Source organism: Poecilia reticulata, chromosome 7 (genome assembly GCF_904066995.2).
Source record: "Poecilia reticulata chromosome 7, P_reticulata-male-v2, whole genome shotgun sequence".
NCBI classification, from domain to species: Eukaryota; Metazoa; Chordata; class Actinopteri; order Cyprinodontiformes; family Poeciliidae; genus Poecilia; species Poecilia reticulata.
Genome location: NC_088836.1, coordinates 17,736,392 through 17,750,629, shown reverse-complemented (window position 1 = coordinate 17,750,629; position 14,238 = coordinate 17,736,392). Strand labels below are relative to the sequence as shown.

The window sequence follows — 14,238 nt, the reverse complement described above, 5'->3', positions numbered from 1 at the left end:
ATCTCTCCTGTTTTATTTTGTCTTTTCTCTTTTCACTCACTATTTTTATACACTTGAAAATTGCTGAGAATTTTGGATTTATTATAAACTTTTACAAAGTTAGTGAAGAAAAGTGTCTGGGTTTTTTATGCTGTTTTTTTTTTGTAACATTTTTGATTAAGCAGAAAGGTATAAAACAAGACAGTCCCCATGCTTGTTCAGACAAACCGGGGAAGATAAAGTCATTCAAAATTAAATTGGAAGCATCCAGAGTTCTTTCATCTGAGAAAAAAACAATCCCCTCTGCTGCAAACTTCAGGCATGGGAACAGCAGAAGGACAAAAATCTTTCTATGTTTTTGTACTGCAATGATATTTAGTGTGGAAAGCAAGAGCAGAGCAGATTTTACAAATGTTTTGAAGTTCACTTCCACTTCCTGCTTGTTCTTCCTAACAGGTACGTCAATGAAGCTGCACAAATAATTTTTGGAAACGTGTTATTTTGCAGTCAGGTTACATCTTTGGTACAATAACTTAGAATTTGACTAGAGACATGAACAGAAAACTTCGAACTTACGTATGACTTGCAAAGTAATTGTCCAACCACTGGTTTCTACAAGGTTCATCTGAGGAACATGAGTATATTGTACATCATATACTCAAACATTTCCATACAAATGTGGAAAGTGTTTTAAAAAGCAGAGGGCAGTGAATGTAGCACCATATTAGCAGTATTGAAAAATGTGGATTTCTGCAGCTGTTTACTGCAAAAACCTCCGTGAGATAGTAGACATAAACAAGTGAAAGAGGCAGATGTGACAACAAGAAAATGCAGCTGTTTTTTTTTTTTTTTTTTTTAAACTGCAAGCAGAGCATCACCGGTGTCCTTTTCTCCAGCATCATTGCGGTGGTCCTCCTGGATGATCGCCAGGTGCTGCCATCGCGTCTCTTTCATCTTGTCAATCAAGCTGTCAGACGAAGGCTTAACAATTGCCTGCAGGCCACAAGCTAACGTGGACTGGCTTCCCCTGGAGAAAGGCACTTATAGCTGTGGTTTGAACAGTCGCAGGAAGGTAGGAGGTGTGGCGTGATGCTTTCTGAAAAAAGACAGGCGAAGAGGAGAGATGAAGATGATCATACTTCCCCACAGTTGTCAGATAACATTTGAAAACAGCAACAAAAAAAACAAAAAAAAGACAGAGAGAGAGAGAAAGAGAGAAGATTGTTTTGTGAAAGGACCTCACTCTGCAGATGACATGCAAAAAGTGAATGGAAGATGCTGAAAGTGGACGAGTGAAAGGTGTGTCTGAAAATTGTAATGTAATTTTAATGCAGCTAACTGTAGTGCAGTTATTGCTAATGAGGGTCTCGAGCAAGACTTAGCGGCTTTCATGCTGCGATGCAAGGCCATCAATTAAGAATGAGGGTGGAGAGTGGCCTTTCATGCTCATCATGTCTTTGAAGGAATTACTTCGTTTGAACATTTTACATCTTTGAGTGAAATGAGTCAAGCAGAGCAGGGGGAGAGAAAGAGTTAAGCTGGAGGCCCCCTGCTGCTATCTGAGATAAAGTGTTTTCTGCTGAGGGCAGCTCTGTCTTTACACCAAACTCAAATTATGTGATCTACGATGAAAGTATTCTACTGCTATTTCTTGTGATAATCATATAATGTTGCAACATCTGAGCTCTGAGTTTTTATTTATTTTTACATTTTTTTGCACATTTCTCTTTGATCTCCTGCAGAAAATAAATTGAACACACTTGGAGTTTTTGGTTTTGGAAGACAACAGATTGCACTACTAAATAGCGAGAAATGGATACATAGCCATATCACACTTACCAGATTTTGTCTGCAAAAACTTTTTAAAGTCATCTAGCCTATATATAAATAGTTTTTTTTTTACATACCGGTAACTGCTAATTAAATACGTTAAAGTGTGAGGCTGTAACAAGCGTGCTGTGAGAAAGTTAAATACTTTTGAAAGGAACTGTAACTGCAAAGGAGAATAACAGTGAGAAAGACAGAAGGAAAAGCTGGAAAGACAGATGGAGGCTAGATAGAAAAACTGCTCAGAAAATAAATAAGTCAGCCAGTAACAATAACAGTGACTGAAATAGCTTCCAGTTGCTGCCTTTCACATGCTAATGTTGGAGCTTTTCCAATCCTGGGGACAACATGTCTCTCCATATATGGAGATGTCAGCTGACTGTTGTGAAGTTTCCATATAACTTGGAGTTACATGGTAACTTTTAGTAAAATGTCCAGTTAGTGGGCTCTTTAAGAAAGTTGCCTAATTTTTCCGAAATTGTCATTGTATTACAGAACAGCAGAATGAAATGACATCATTTTGCCATTTATGATATGTACATGCATGTTCGGAATAATTAGGCCTGAATTGTACACGATATATCAGCTGAATAACATGCCAAACAATCTTAATCAAAAAAATACTGGAAAAGGAAAATAAAATATTTTTTTCTTCCTGATTGTGTCAATGAAGTCAACCAAGCAACAATAAAAGGAAAAAGAAAAACATAAAAATCTCTGACTCTTATTTCATTTATTTTTTATAACAAAAACCTTTTTTTTTATTTAGCAATCATAGCTTTAAAAATATATTCATTATGTTTTTACATAGCTATGAATTTACCTAATTTAGAGTAAAGGTCATGATTTTAATTCCCATACAGAACAAGTCAATGGAGCAAAGAGTGGCGACGTTGTATTTTTTCTTTTTTAGATGTACTAAGAAAAAATACAAGACCAATTCAAGACCACAGAACTGCAAGAAAATGAGCCTTAATAGCAAAGCCTTAAACCAAGCAGCTCTGTGACAACTATGAAAGAACTGGTGGGCACTGAGCAATTTTTTCTTTCGGACATGAACAAAAATAGAAAATCAGTCTTTCATTATTTAAAATGTTATTTAGAAAAAAAAAACCCTTCTCCCTCTGAGGTTTTGACAGCTGCCAAACAATGCACTGTCTATTATAATTAATTACTCTGATGATTATGAGTATTAGCACAGAGCTGTGTGGTAAAGTCTGCATGTCTCTGCAGATTATCTCCTGGTCCTGTAGCATTTGTCTCCATTTCAGCTGACTTAGTGAGCTGACTGAGGGAAATGTATGACAAATGAATTTGATTGGACTATTCTGAGCTTCTCTATTATAATGTTCAAATGGCTCTGTGTGTGTGTGTGTGCGTGTGTGTGTGTGTGTGTGTGTGTGTGTGCGTGTGTGTAGTTGCGTGTGTGTGTGTGTGAGTGCTGGCATGTGCCACTCCGTGCGCGCACACAGCATGTTGCTCCAAGGCTGTCATGTGATCAGCAAAGCCTCTCTCGGAGAGAATTGACTATCTATTCTGTAACAGAAATGCACAGAGGTCTCCGATTGGCACACGTTTAAATCCCTTTTTGAGTCACTGGGAGGCCATCAACTGTGGTGTACGTCTTCGGGTGTGTGAGTACATGTGAGGGAAAGGTTGCATGTGGGTAAATGCCACCAATCCCAAGTGAATTAGGATGATTTTTGAGGGCTTCCAAGCAGCTCTGGGATGTTGCATGCATGTGAGTCGCTTGTTTGTTATCTCCCGGTCCACATGCTGACTTTTAACTGTGCTGCCAGGGAGCAGAACAGAAGAATAATCCCCTGGTTGGGTTATTCAGGTTATCCAAGATACAACAGTGTTACTTCGGCGAGAAAGGGAAGAACCAAGAAGCACGGCGAGAAGATCATCAAAAGGCAAAAAGAGCTGGAAAAAATGGGAAAAAAAAAGAAGAGAGAGAGAGCAGTGAGGAGGGTGTTGAAAGTTCAAGAAATAGGGCAGAAAGGAGATGTGAGATCATGGATATACACTGTTGGTCAGAGTAACAGATTAGCTCACTGGGTGAAATGATGTATGACCACATGTGCACAATCACAGACCTGTCTTCGGATCAATTGTTCTGTCACATGTGTGGGCAACCATACATCATCAGCTCGATTACATCTCAAACACATACGGAACTTCAGCCATGCTTTGTGTTGTGCTTTACAAACAGGAGTTCCTCTGCGGTGTGACTTCATGTCGGCCCCTGTCTGTCCGATTCTCCTGTACAACACAGGCAGTCGCACTTTACAGCCGGCTTTGCTTCTTCAAATGAACTGCAGTGGCCAGAGTCTGGAGAAAGTCATTTGTTGTGAGTAAACTTCCTTGGGCAGCTTGGGTCATTTCAGCCAGTGGAAAACACACACACACACACACACACACACACACACGCACACACACACACACACACACACGCACACATACACACACACACACACACACGCACACACACACGCGCACACACACACACACACACACACAAGGACGCACTTCTGTTTGCATGGTGACTGCTGCCACTCTGCTCCTGTTGGTCGGTTAGGCTGAGATCAGATTAATACAAACTTCTCACAGCTGAGAGGGACTCGTTCACACAGATCACAGATACATCTTAATAGGTCACAGACCTTAGGATTTCCCTTTAGTCCAACCAGTGGCAGTTTTGGATATGGGAAACAAGGCTATCTGTCCAGGTCAGCACATCTAGGGGTGCCACATGGCAAAAAATAAAATAGAGCCCCAAATTAATTTTCTATGGTAAAACCTCACGATGCAGCCCATATTTATTTAGAACAATCATTGCTCTTGATTATTGCTTTACAGAATGTGTAGGTAACTTGCCAGATACTTTCATCCATCTTTTATTAATACTAGACCAGATGCTATCATGAAACCTAAAAATGAAATGAACACACATCAGCCCACGCCCACTCCCTAACAACATTCATGAAAAGCTACTCTCATGAAAGTTTCATTGGTTTGCATCTGTAGAACATACTGAAAGTTTTTGTGCAAGCTACCAAATGAATCTTTCATTTTACTTTAAAATAATTCTTGTGACCTATTACTCGGTTGGGATAACATTTGAAACCAATTATTCTAGAGGTATTTAGCCGTTTTTTTTTTTTGTTTGTTTTTTTTAGAAGTATGCACTCATTACCTGTTTAATTATTCTCGGAAGACAGGATTATAAATTGGAACTATTTGGAAATGATAAAATCTTAATTCTCTACTTGAAAAATGTGTTTTCTTAGCATTAGACCTCTTTCTCTTAAAGTAAGATCTAATGCTTGATGAAAAGAATTTTTTTTTTTTCATCAAAAAACTATTGTGTGGTTACATGAAAGCGTGGCACAATGTATGCCATTGTGGCTAAAAAGAGAACACTTTTTTTATTTTTTTTATACAAACAATAAAAAACTAACTTAGAATTTCTGAGAATTGTTTTTTGTATCTGGCTCTAAGACATATCTGATCATTTACATAGTAAGAAGGCTCTTTATTGAGGTGTTAGGGAGTGGGCGTGCGCTGATGTGTGTTGGGCAGCATTAGGAGGTTCTTGCCCATGGCGTGATTCTTGCAAGAAGCCCCACTGTATCCAGCATCCAAACTCCTCGGGGCATTCCTGATGCACCTACATTAGTTTGCGTGTGTGTGTTTGTATTGTGCTTTGACATTAGCCCACGCATGCCTCTTTCTGTCTGACTACCAGGGTACACTGACAGATGATGAATAATATCATGTATCCCACACGTCCTTGCGCAGCCCATCTGGCTCTGGTCACATTAGTGTACAGTATCATTTAGGGCTTGCTGCATACGCCTTGCTTCTATGGACACGTGTTTCCACATTAGTCCGCTAGGGGGCGGTGCACCACTATCACAGCTTACAGCAAACGCTCCACATCTTCCAGGCAGGACAAACAGGAGCGCATCAGCAGTCTGCGTGACGCCCCGACACAAACGCACCTCTGTCCCGCCACCGGCTGCGGTCTCCTCACTTTCTTCTCGAGGAATAAAAAGACGATTCCCCCGCGCCAAATAAAAGCCCACTTAGGGCGTTTCCATCATATTAACATGGCTTAGGGAACTTGTGTGAAAGAGGAGAGGGGAAACGGAACTTTCAGGGGTCCTTCTTTCAGCAGCGGATCGGTCGCAGAGGGCAGCAGGCTTGGTTTCAAGACAGGAGGGCCAGAGCTTCCTGTCTTTTCGCCTCATCTCCGCATATTCCGACGCGTGGATGGTATGGTGTAACTTTCCTGCTCTGTGCCAGAAAGGAGCCGCTTCACGGTGTAAGCGCAGAGGGCATGCGAGAATCTCCTCCGTCTCGGATAGTGGAGTGGCTATGAGGAGAGAGGTTCACCTGCTGGGTTAACGGAACAGGACCACACCGCACCAACAGGTAAGGATTTCTGGGTAATCTCCACACTTCACTGAGGGAGGGAAGGGGGGGAAAGCAGTTTATGCGCTTTTAATTTACTGCCTGGAAAGTGAGCGTGATAAAAAGTCATGAACGCCGCACATCTGCTCTGCATGAATACAAACTGCATCACAGCTTTTCAGCTTAAGTCTATTAAGTCTACCAATGGAACGGGTTGCATCTAGAGGATTTTATGGAAGAGATGCTGGGGAGGGGGGGGGGGAGGGTGTAGGTATTCTGCTGCCCTGCAATCAGCTTCATTTAGACGGGGGTGATTTTACAGAGAAGACAAATGATTGCGGTTGTTTCAGGTGTTGCACCGCTTATCGGAAGGCTCCTTCCCCTCGCTCTTTCTTTCTCACTCAGACGCACGCGCGCACACAAATGAGCGCACGCGCACTCACTCTTGATTGCCTCGCAGGTGAGGTAGCTGTATGGCGTCTGCGGGCACGTGTTATGTTGGCGGAGCCGGCCCGTCTCGGTTCTTTATCACTTTATAGTTGATTTGTTCAATAGATATGAGCTGTATGAAAAGACTGGACTGGGTATTCATGCATTTACTTGCGCTGTCTTTCTTCGACACACTCTCACTTGTCTTATAACCAAACGTGAATCTGACGCTCTTGAAACACATATTGAGTTGCCATTCAATGTATTTAAGCATCTCTACTCTTGAACGTTCTCACGTTTTGTCACAGTATAGCTAAACGTCAGTAACTTTATTCAGATTTGATGTAACAGCCTTAGCTTTGACAGGGCCATTTTAACACATTTAACACTTTGATCCAAATGATTAATTATTCTTTTTCAGCCTCTTAACTTTTTTCTTTTTACAGGACTGTTCTGTAATTATTTCCATCCATCTTTCCATCAACCATGACCAGCTTGGCCCCCCCAGCATGATGATGCCACCCCCATCATTCTGGGTGGGCATGTTGTGCAGTGCTAGTTTTTCTTTCAATACACAGAATTCTGCCTACAGCCTAAGTTCAATTTTGGTCTCATCTGATTAGACTATCTTCTTCCACATGTTTGATAGTGCGCCCTGCAAACCTCGAGGCAAACTGCAAATGGTACCTTTACGTCTAGAATTACTTTTTTCCTGCCATGTCTCCGTAAAGTACAGGGTTGTGGAGTGCATGAATGAAACAGATATTCTTACATGATAGATCTCTGGAACACCTAAAGATGAGGCGTGTACAAGACCAGCATTTTTTTTTCCCTTTACTTGAGGTGGTGAGAACAATAATTTCATTTTCCAATGATGTTTCCTGCACAAACATCATTGGGACCCTTGACTCTAGCATAAGTCAGTGTAGTAAGCATGCCCACTTTACATTTCTTACCCATACCTGTTGGGCGTCACACTAGAAAAAAAGCTCTGTTGGGATGTCAAGAAGACGCTGCAAGAACTATCAAACCACAACTGCCAGAAAAGAATGATGTCATTTTTGCTCTTGCAGCCTTGGCAAAGAGAAGGAACATTTTTTGCAGACTATGTATGTGCCACTAGGCTGCTAACCTTGCTCAGTAAGAGTAGGTGTACAATCATTTTTTGGTAGGTTTGCAGGTGTGCCACTTTTTTAAGTTATGGATTGAACAGCGGTTTGTGAGAACGTTTGATGCTTAGGATAGAGTTTTAAAAATATAATTTAGCTTTAAAAATTCCACAACTCTATCTCTGAGTTCTCTGGTATGTAGATTGGTCTTCATGATGCTGCTTGTTCACTAACAAACATGTCAAACCTTCACAGAATAACAGTATTGTGAAACTAAATGACACACATCTGAAATCTGTTTAGAACTTAGGTTAGTTCTGAATGCAACTAAATTGATTTAGGGATATCAGATTAAATGGGGCTAATTACAGATACATGATTAGATTTTGATGTGCCATTTCATGATTATGCAACTTTTTGTAAATTTGTTGGAAAAATAAACAACAACAAAAACTTTGTGGTTGTAATGTGTCAAGATGCGGAAAAATTTAAGTGACAAGAATGTCTTTGCAAGGCACAGAATATGAGAATTTACACTGCGTGACATCCTTCTTGTTATTTTCAGCTCAGGCCACAAAAGCCAAGGCATCTGTGCTTTGAAGCCGCTATTTGAACAAAACTGTATATAATTTTTGGACATGCTCCAGACTTGACTGACAGGAAGGAAAAGCAGTAGGGAGGTGGCGAGTGGAACAGCCACAGAGATTGGATTGGATTTCTGGGTGTTTATGGAGAGATACTCAAATGCATTATCGGAAAGAAATATGTGGCCGCTCACTGGTAGCTTTCAGAAATGGCTCAAATGTATTTTTAATGCGGCCACAGAACAAAATAAATCACAATACACTGTTAGTGTCACGAGCTTATTCAATAAACAGTTTCTGGTTTTGTGCTCATATTATTAATCACAGGCACGCAAATGCTGCAACGAGAGAAGGTAGAGGTTGGAAAGGGAGCAAATGTATTGGGAAACAAGATTAAAAAACAAGACTGTAGGGAGGGGAAAACTGATTTTTATTTTGTCCAAGTAATATTTGTTGATTGTTTTTAATTTACTTTAACTGCAAAGGTTTTATAAATGTGTTGTTATTGAGGACATATTTGGGAAGAACACTAGGCACTGAGTCACATTTAATAAATGGTTTACAATAAGTATTAATAACATGAATGTCATCGGCTTATAGGGACAGAAAAGTTCACTTGTGTTAATCTAGCTTCTGGGGAACTCTTATCAGGTATTGATAAAGTATGACAAGTTGCAAACTTGATGAGGCCAGAGTATAAGGAATTACATTAAATACACAAATGACTTGCCTTAGCCATGCTTTTATTGCCATTAGGTTTGCCTAACACTGATTTGCTGTTGCTCTTTCATCAGAAAATTCAAAAGCTTTCAGATTTTATTAGGCATTCTTGGTAAACACCAATCAGTTTTGGTACTTACTAAACACATTATAAGCACATGTGAGCGCCCTCCTGTGGGTAAAAATTGCAATTGCCTGTAACTGATGTGTTCTTAAGCAGAATGTATTTGGAAAAAATGTCCATCTGTGAAAGACTGGTACAAATACCATTATTATTACATCCTTGTTGTTAGCTATCTTATTTCACAGACAGGTTATGTTCTGGATTGTGTGTTATTTACTTGCCAGCCTTGGAGCATATTTACCTTGAAAACGCTAAAGTGTTTATTAAAATGATTTGTTTACTTAGACAAATCTGAAATACTTTTCACCTCTAACTTGACAGTAAAATAGAAGACATCACTGAATGGCATGTGGGATTGGGCTGGAAGTGGGTGACTTACACTAGCATATCTGTTTATTTGCATAGAGAGTGGGGAAGTAGCTCCGATCTCATGTGGTCACCGGAGATGCACGTGGAGATGCATTTCAGTGCCAGGTGTAAAGTGACCCGCTCGGATCTGTCCACTTATGACCACCCAAGACAAATATAAAACTAGATTTTAACAGGACCTGCAACCTCTTTCAAATCTCACGTTTTTGTTAAGGTAAGAAACTGCTTATAGTACTTCTGGTGGATACATTTTCTGTATCCACTTCTTCCTTTCTGGGTTGTTGGGGGTGCTGATGCCTATCTCTAGCTGCCATTGGGTAAGAGGTAAACCCTGGACATGTCACCAGTTCATCGCATGGTAAATGGACTGAACTTATATAGCACTCAAAGTGCTTTACACTAGAGTTACATTCACCTATTCGCACACTGATCAGTAGGCAGTTTGGGGTTGGGTGCCTTGCTCAGGGGCACATTGGCACATGGGAGGAGGAAGCTGGTATTGAACCTACAACCTTCTGATCGCAAGATGACTACTCTACCCACAGAGCCACAGTCACCCCATGACAACACAAAGACCTAATAGACAAACAACCACACACACAGACAGACTCAAACCTAAAGACAACATACAGAGACCAATTGACCCAACAGTTATGTTTTTGAACTGTGGTGGGAAGCCAGAGTACCTGAGGAGAACTCAGACATGCATGGGGAGAACATGAAAACTCAGAAAGACTGCAGGACTTTCCTGTTAAAAGGCAAAAGTAATACCACTCTTATAATACCACTTTAAATACTACGTCAGAAGAGGAAAACGGCATGATATATCACACCGTGTCATAAGAAGTAATAAAAAAATGCAGCTCTTTTACAACTTGAAGCTTGGCGATTGATTCCTGGGCTCAGATTGGGCACCTGAAAAATCCTGGTTGTTTTCATTTTTCTAGCCATTCAATTGAAAAATTTTCACTGTTCTAGTGAAAGTATAGTTTGTCTCACAAAGTTACTTTATCGGCTGCACTTAACAAAAAGAGTGTTATCCACTATGGGCCCTGGATATGAAGATAAATTTACACTCTGTATTCTTGAGACTCTCATTTTGATGTAATTACAGTGTTACAAGAGTCTGCAAGTGTTGGCTGGGAAAATACAAAAAACACTGAAGAATCCTTCACTACTGGTAGCCTTTTTTTTTTTTTTGGTAAGACTTTAAGTACTGGGGGAAAAGAGAAACACTGAGAGTGACAGACAAGATAGACAAGATGTTTTTTTAAGTACTGTACAATCACAATGACTGCTAATGATGATAATGATAATAACTGCTAATGAGTTAGCATCTGCTTGCAAGCTTCTTAACACTGATAAACACTAGAAGCTGCTTCACAGTTTTTAATGAGTCTGGACATCATTTATTCATCACATCCTTTATACTGGGATTGATCAAATCTTTGAGGGATTAATCCAAACTGAACAGAGATTTAAAAAAAGTCTGTTTTGAGATTTGTGTAGCCCTACTTCTGTTTTAACACCACAAAACAGAACATGTCAAATAATAATTAGTAATTTATTATGTGTAATTTAGTGTCAGGACCAACTTAGAATCAGAAAAGCATAGAAACTGAAAAGCATGGCTTTGTCAAACCTGGATTTAGTTAACAGATCCAGATAACAGTTTCTTTAAGACACAGTTAGCAATTTATATGCTTTTTTCCCTGTCAAAACAAGCAAACAGACAAAAAAGCAACATATTTGTTAGTTTTCTTTTTCTTTTTTTATTTGTCTTGTAAACCTGACATCGTGTAATATCTTAATTTTTGAGTTTGATATATCATCATCATTCCTCTCCTTTGGTCCAAAATCTCCTCCTGTTTGTATTGTCTGGACATTTGAAAAGAAGTTGTTTACTCACTGCTTGTGCATTCTGCATGAAGCTTTAAGAAATATATTAACACAATTATGTGGTATTTAATCTTTTGAAAGATACCGATATATGTTTTTCACTGCTTTATATCTTCTTGTGTACCTGTAACTCTCTCTCTCTCTCTCACACACACACACACACACACACACACACACGCACACACACACACACACACGCACACACACACACACGCACACACACACACGCACGCACGCACGCATGCACGCACACACACACACACACACACGCGTGCACACGACTACAACTCCCTTTGCAGCATTTCCCTCACTCTTTCCTTTATCCATCTTTTCTCCCAATAAGCCTTTTGGGCCTTAAGAGTAATGTCAAGGATCCACTGCAAAGAAAGACAACAAAAAGAGGGGAATATTTTAAAAGAGAAGACAGCGTGAAAAAGACCAAACAGAAGTAGATAACTGTAGCCTGGCGATTGCTTTCCTACGCAATTCCACTCTATTCTCATCTCCTTTCAGTGCTCTGTCTGGGACAACCAGAGCTCAGTTTCTATGGTTGAATTTCAACCGGGTGAATCAGCAAAGAGAAGGAGGAGTTGTGAACCAAGACGTTGATTTTGTGCACTGTTTTCAGAATTGTAGTCTGCCATGGCTGTAGTTTGGCAAACATGTTTGTCACTCTTCCAAATATTGAGCACTTAAAGTCGAAATAGGAAGAACACTTAAGTTATTTGATTGCTAGCGAAGATGTTGCGGCTCTACTCCCCACGTTGTTTTCCTCGCACACAATTTCTGGTAGGCGTCAAAGCGTCGGAGCTGCCGCATTACAAACTTCATGGCCAAATTTTAGGGGTTGGGTAACATGTAAAACCTTACCACAGTCCACGCCTCCAGGAAGCAATTATTTCTCAACAGATGAGAGCACAGAGCCTCTGTAAGAAGCTAGGCATACAACAAGGGGCTGGCTTTTACCAGGCTACAATAACTGCACCTTGTGTCCTATAAAAAGAGACATTTCTCTTTGGCCACCTAAATACATTAACCTCTCCTTAATTAAAAGAGAAATGGAGTTGAGTGAAAATGAAACAGAAATGAAAGACCTTGACAGAAGCAGACAAGCAAGTTCACAAGGGATAAAGTGAAAGAAATAAAAAGCATGTCCCATAAAAAGGTTGTGCTGTATTTCATTGGCCATCACCAGAAGCCGTTTGTGGTCAGTCGAGGCCCATCAGAGACGAGTAGCCACTCTAAATGTGTGTAACCCACATAAAGAAATTGTTTCTAGGAGATTGGACCCCGTAAATTCATTCTTAGCCCCCAGCCTTGTTCTTATCCCTCCTCCCACAGGTGACTTATAACATCCAAACAGCCATATATCGTTACATCCTTTCCTCGCTTTTAACTACAAAGGCACTCGCGCACACACACTGGCTCATACATGCATGCTTTTGCACCCAATACTTCCATCAGGCAATACCGTTTCGCACAATGAAATGCACTCTTTTGCTTTGCTCCAGAATGGCTTGTGTGGCTCAGTAACAGTGACAGCTGCAACAGCATCAGTGCCTGCTGTGGAACAGGACATCAGAAGAGAGAAACAGCATCAGATGCTGCGAGTACAACTCTAGGATTACCTTAGCCTGAACAAACTCCATTACTGCATCTATTACCCAGGTACACACAGACTGGGGGAAAAAGCACTTTGCAGATCTAATGTTTATCCAGCACCTCTAAGCCCCACACCGCTTCCCTTGACTAGCACAGCAATGACGGAGAGGAGACCAGAGGAGAGAGCAAGAGCATCATTGGGGAGAAATATTGAGCTTTAATTTAACACAATGCAGTGTTTTCATTTACGCTCTTTGTAGGTGCTAGGGTTCTCCAGTGTAAAAGCATTAAAACAAATATGCACTTATGTGCAAAAAGATGTACAATTTCCTTTGGGAATAATTACGTATTTTTTAATTGAATTAAAGATGTAGGAGGAAATATAAACCATTGACATTTCAATCTGAATTCTATTTTTTTTTTTCCTATGCTGTAGTGTTTTTTGTACATGAAAAGAGTCTCCAGATTTACAAAGCCAACATCTCTTCTGAATAGAACATACTTCCTTGGAAACCTTTAGTGAAGTCCAGACTCCAGTACCTTAACCAATAACCCTCCCCACTTACTCTGTCTCCACTGGTTAGTTTGGTGCATGTCAAAAAAAGAATGAGAAGCTGCCTCTTGCGACCACTCAGCTAACCATTCACAACAGAGTGGGTTATCATCAGAGACTGAGCATAAACAAGCTAAAATGTTAGCTTTAGATAGAGAGTCCACTGCTAAAAATGTTTCTGTAATACCTCAATCCTGAAATACACCACTCCTGGTCAGAAACAATCAATCAGAGCCAGGAGGAAGGTCTTAGCGCCGCCAATCATGCTCATGCATTCACTGCTAAATCTGCTAAGGGTGGAGAAACAACTTACCGCTAACGGAAAACTGCTTTTCCACCATCATTGATTGCCATGCTAACTAGCCTTAGCATTTGCGGCAGGTTCTGCTATTGGGAAGAGCCTGTAGTTTAACAGAGAGCAATGGGATGGGTATTAGCAGGGTATACACAAGCATGACTGACACCGCTAAGACCCTCCTCCTAGCTCTGATTGATTGTTTCTGACCAAACTGTGTATTTTTGTAATTAGCGCTGGGAGCACTGGGAGAAGGCAGAGGACCTCGATTTTTTCCCCCCACAGATTATCTGTCTCTTACTGATAGTTTTAACAAATATGGAAAAAAA

General features: G+C 40.4%; 1 protein-coding gene across 1 annotated transcript in view; it reads left to right on the top strand.

The window, feature by feature from the left end:
• The first annotated feature begins 5,741 nt into the window (after positions 1–5,741).
• Positions 5,742–14,238, top strand: part of LOC103467396 (chemokine-like protein TAFA-2) — a 90,621-nt gene continuing 82,124 nt past the window's right edge. Inside the window, exon 1 of the mRNA XM_008413737.3 lies at positions 5,742–6,246. The gene's annotated coding sequence lies outside the window, so the exon portion shown is untranslated. The remainder of the gene's footprint in view (positions 6,247–14,238) is intronic.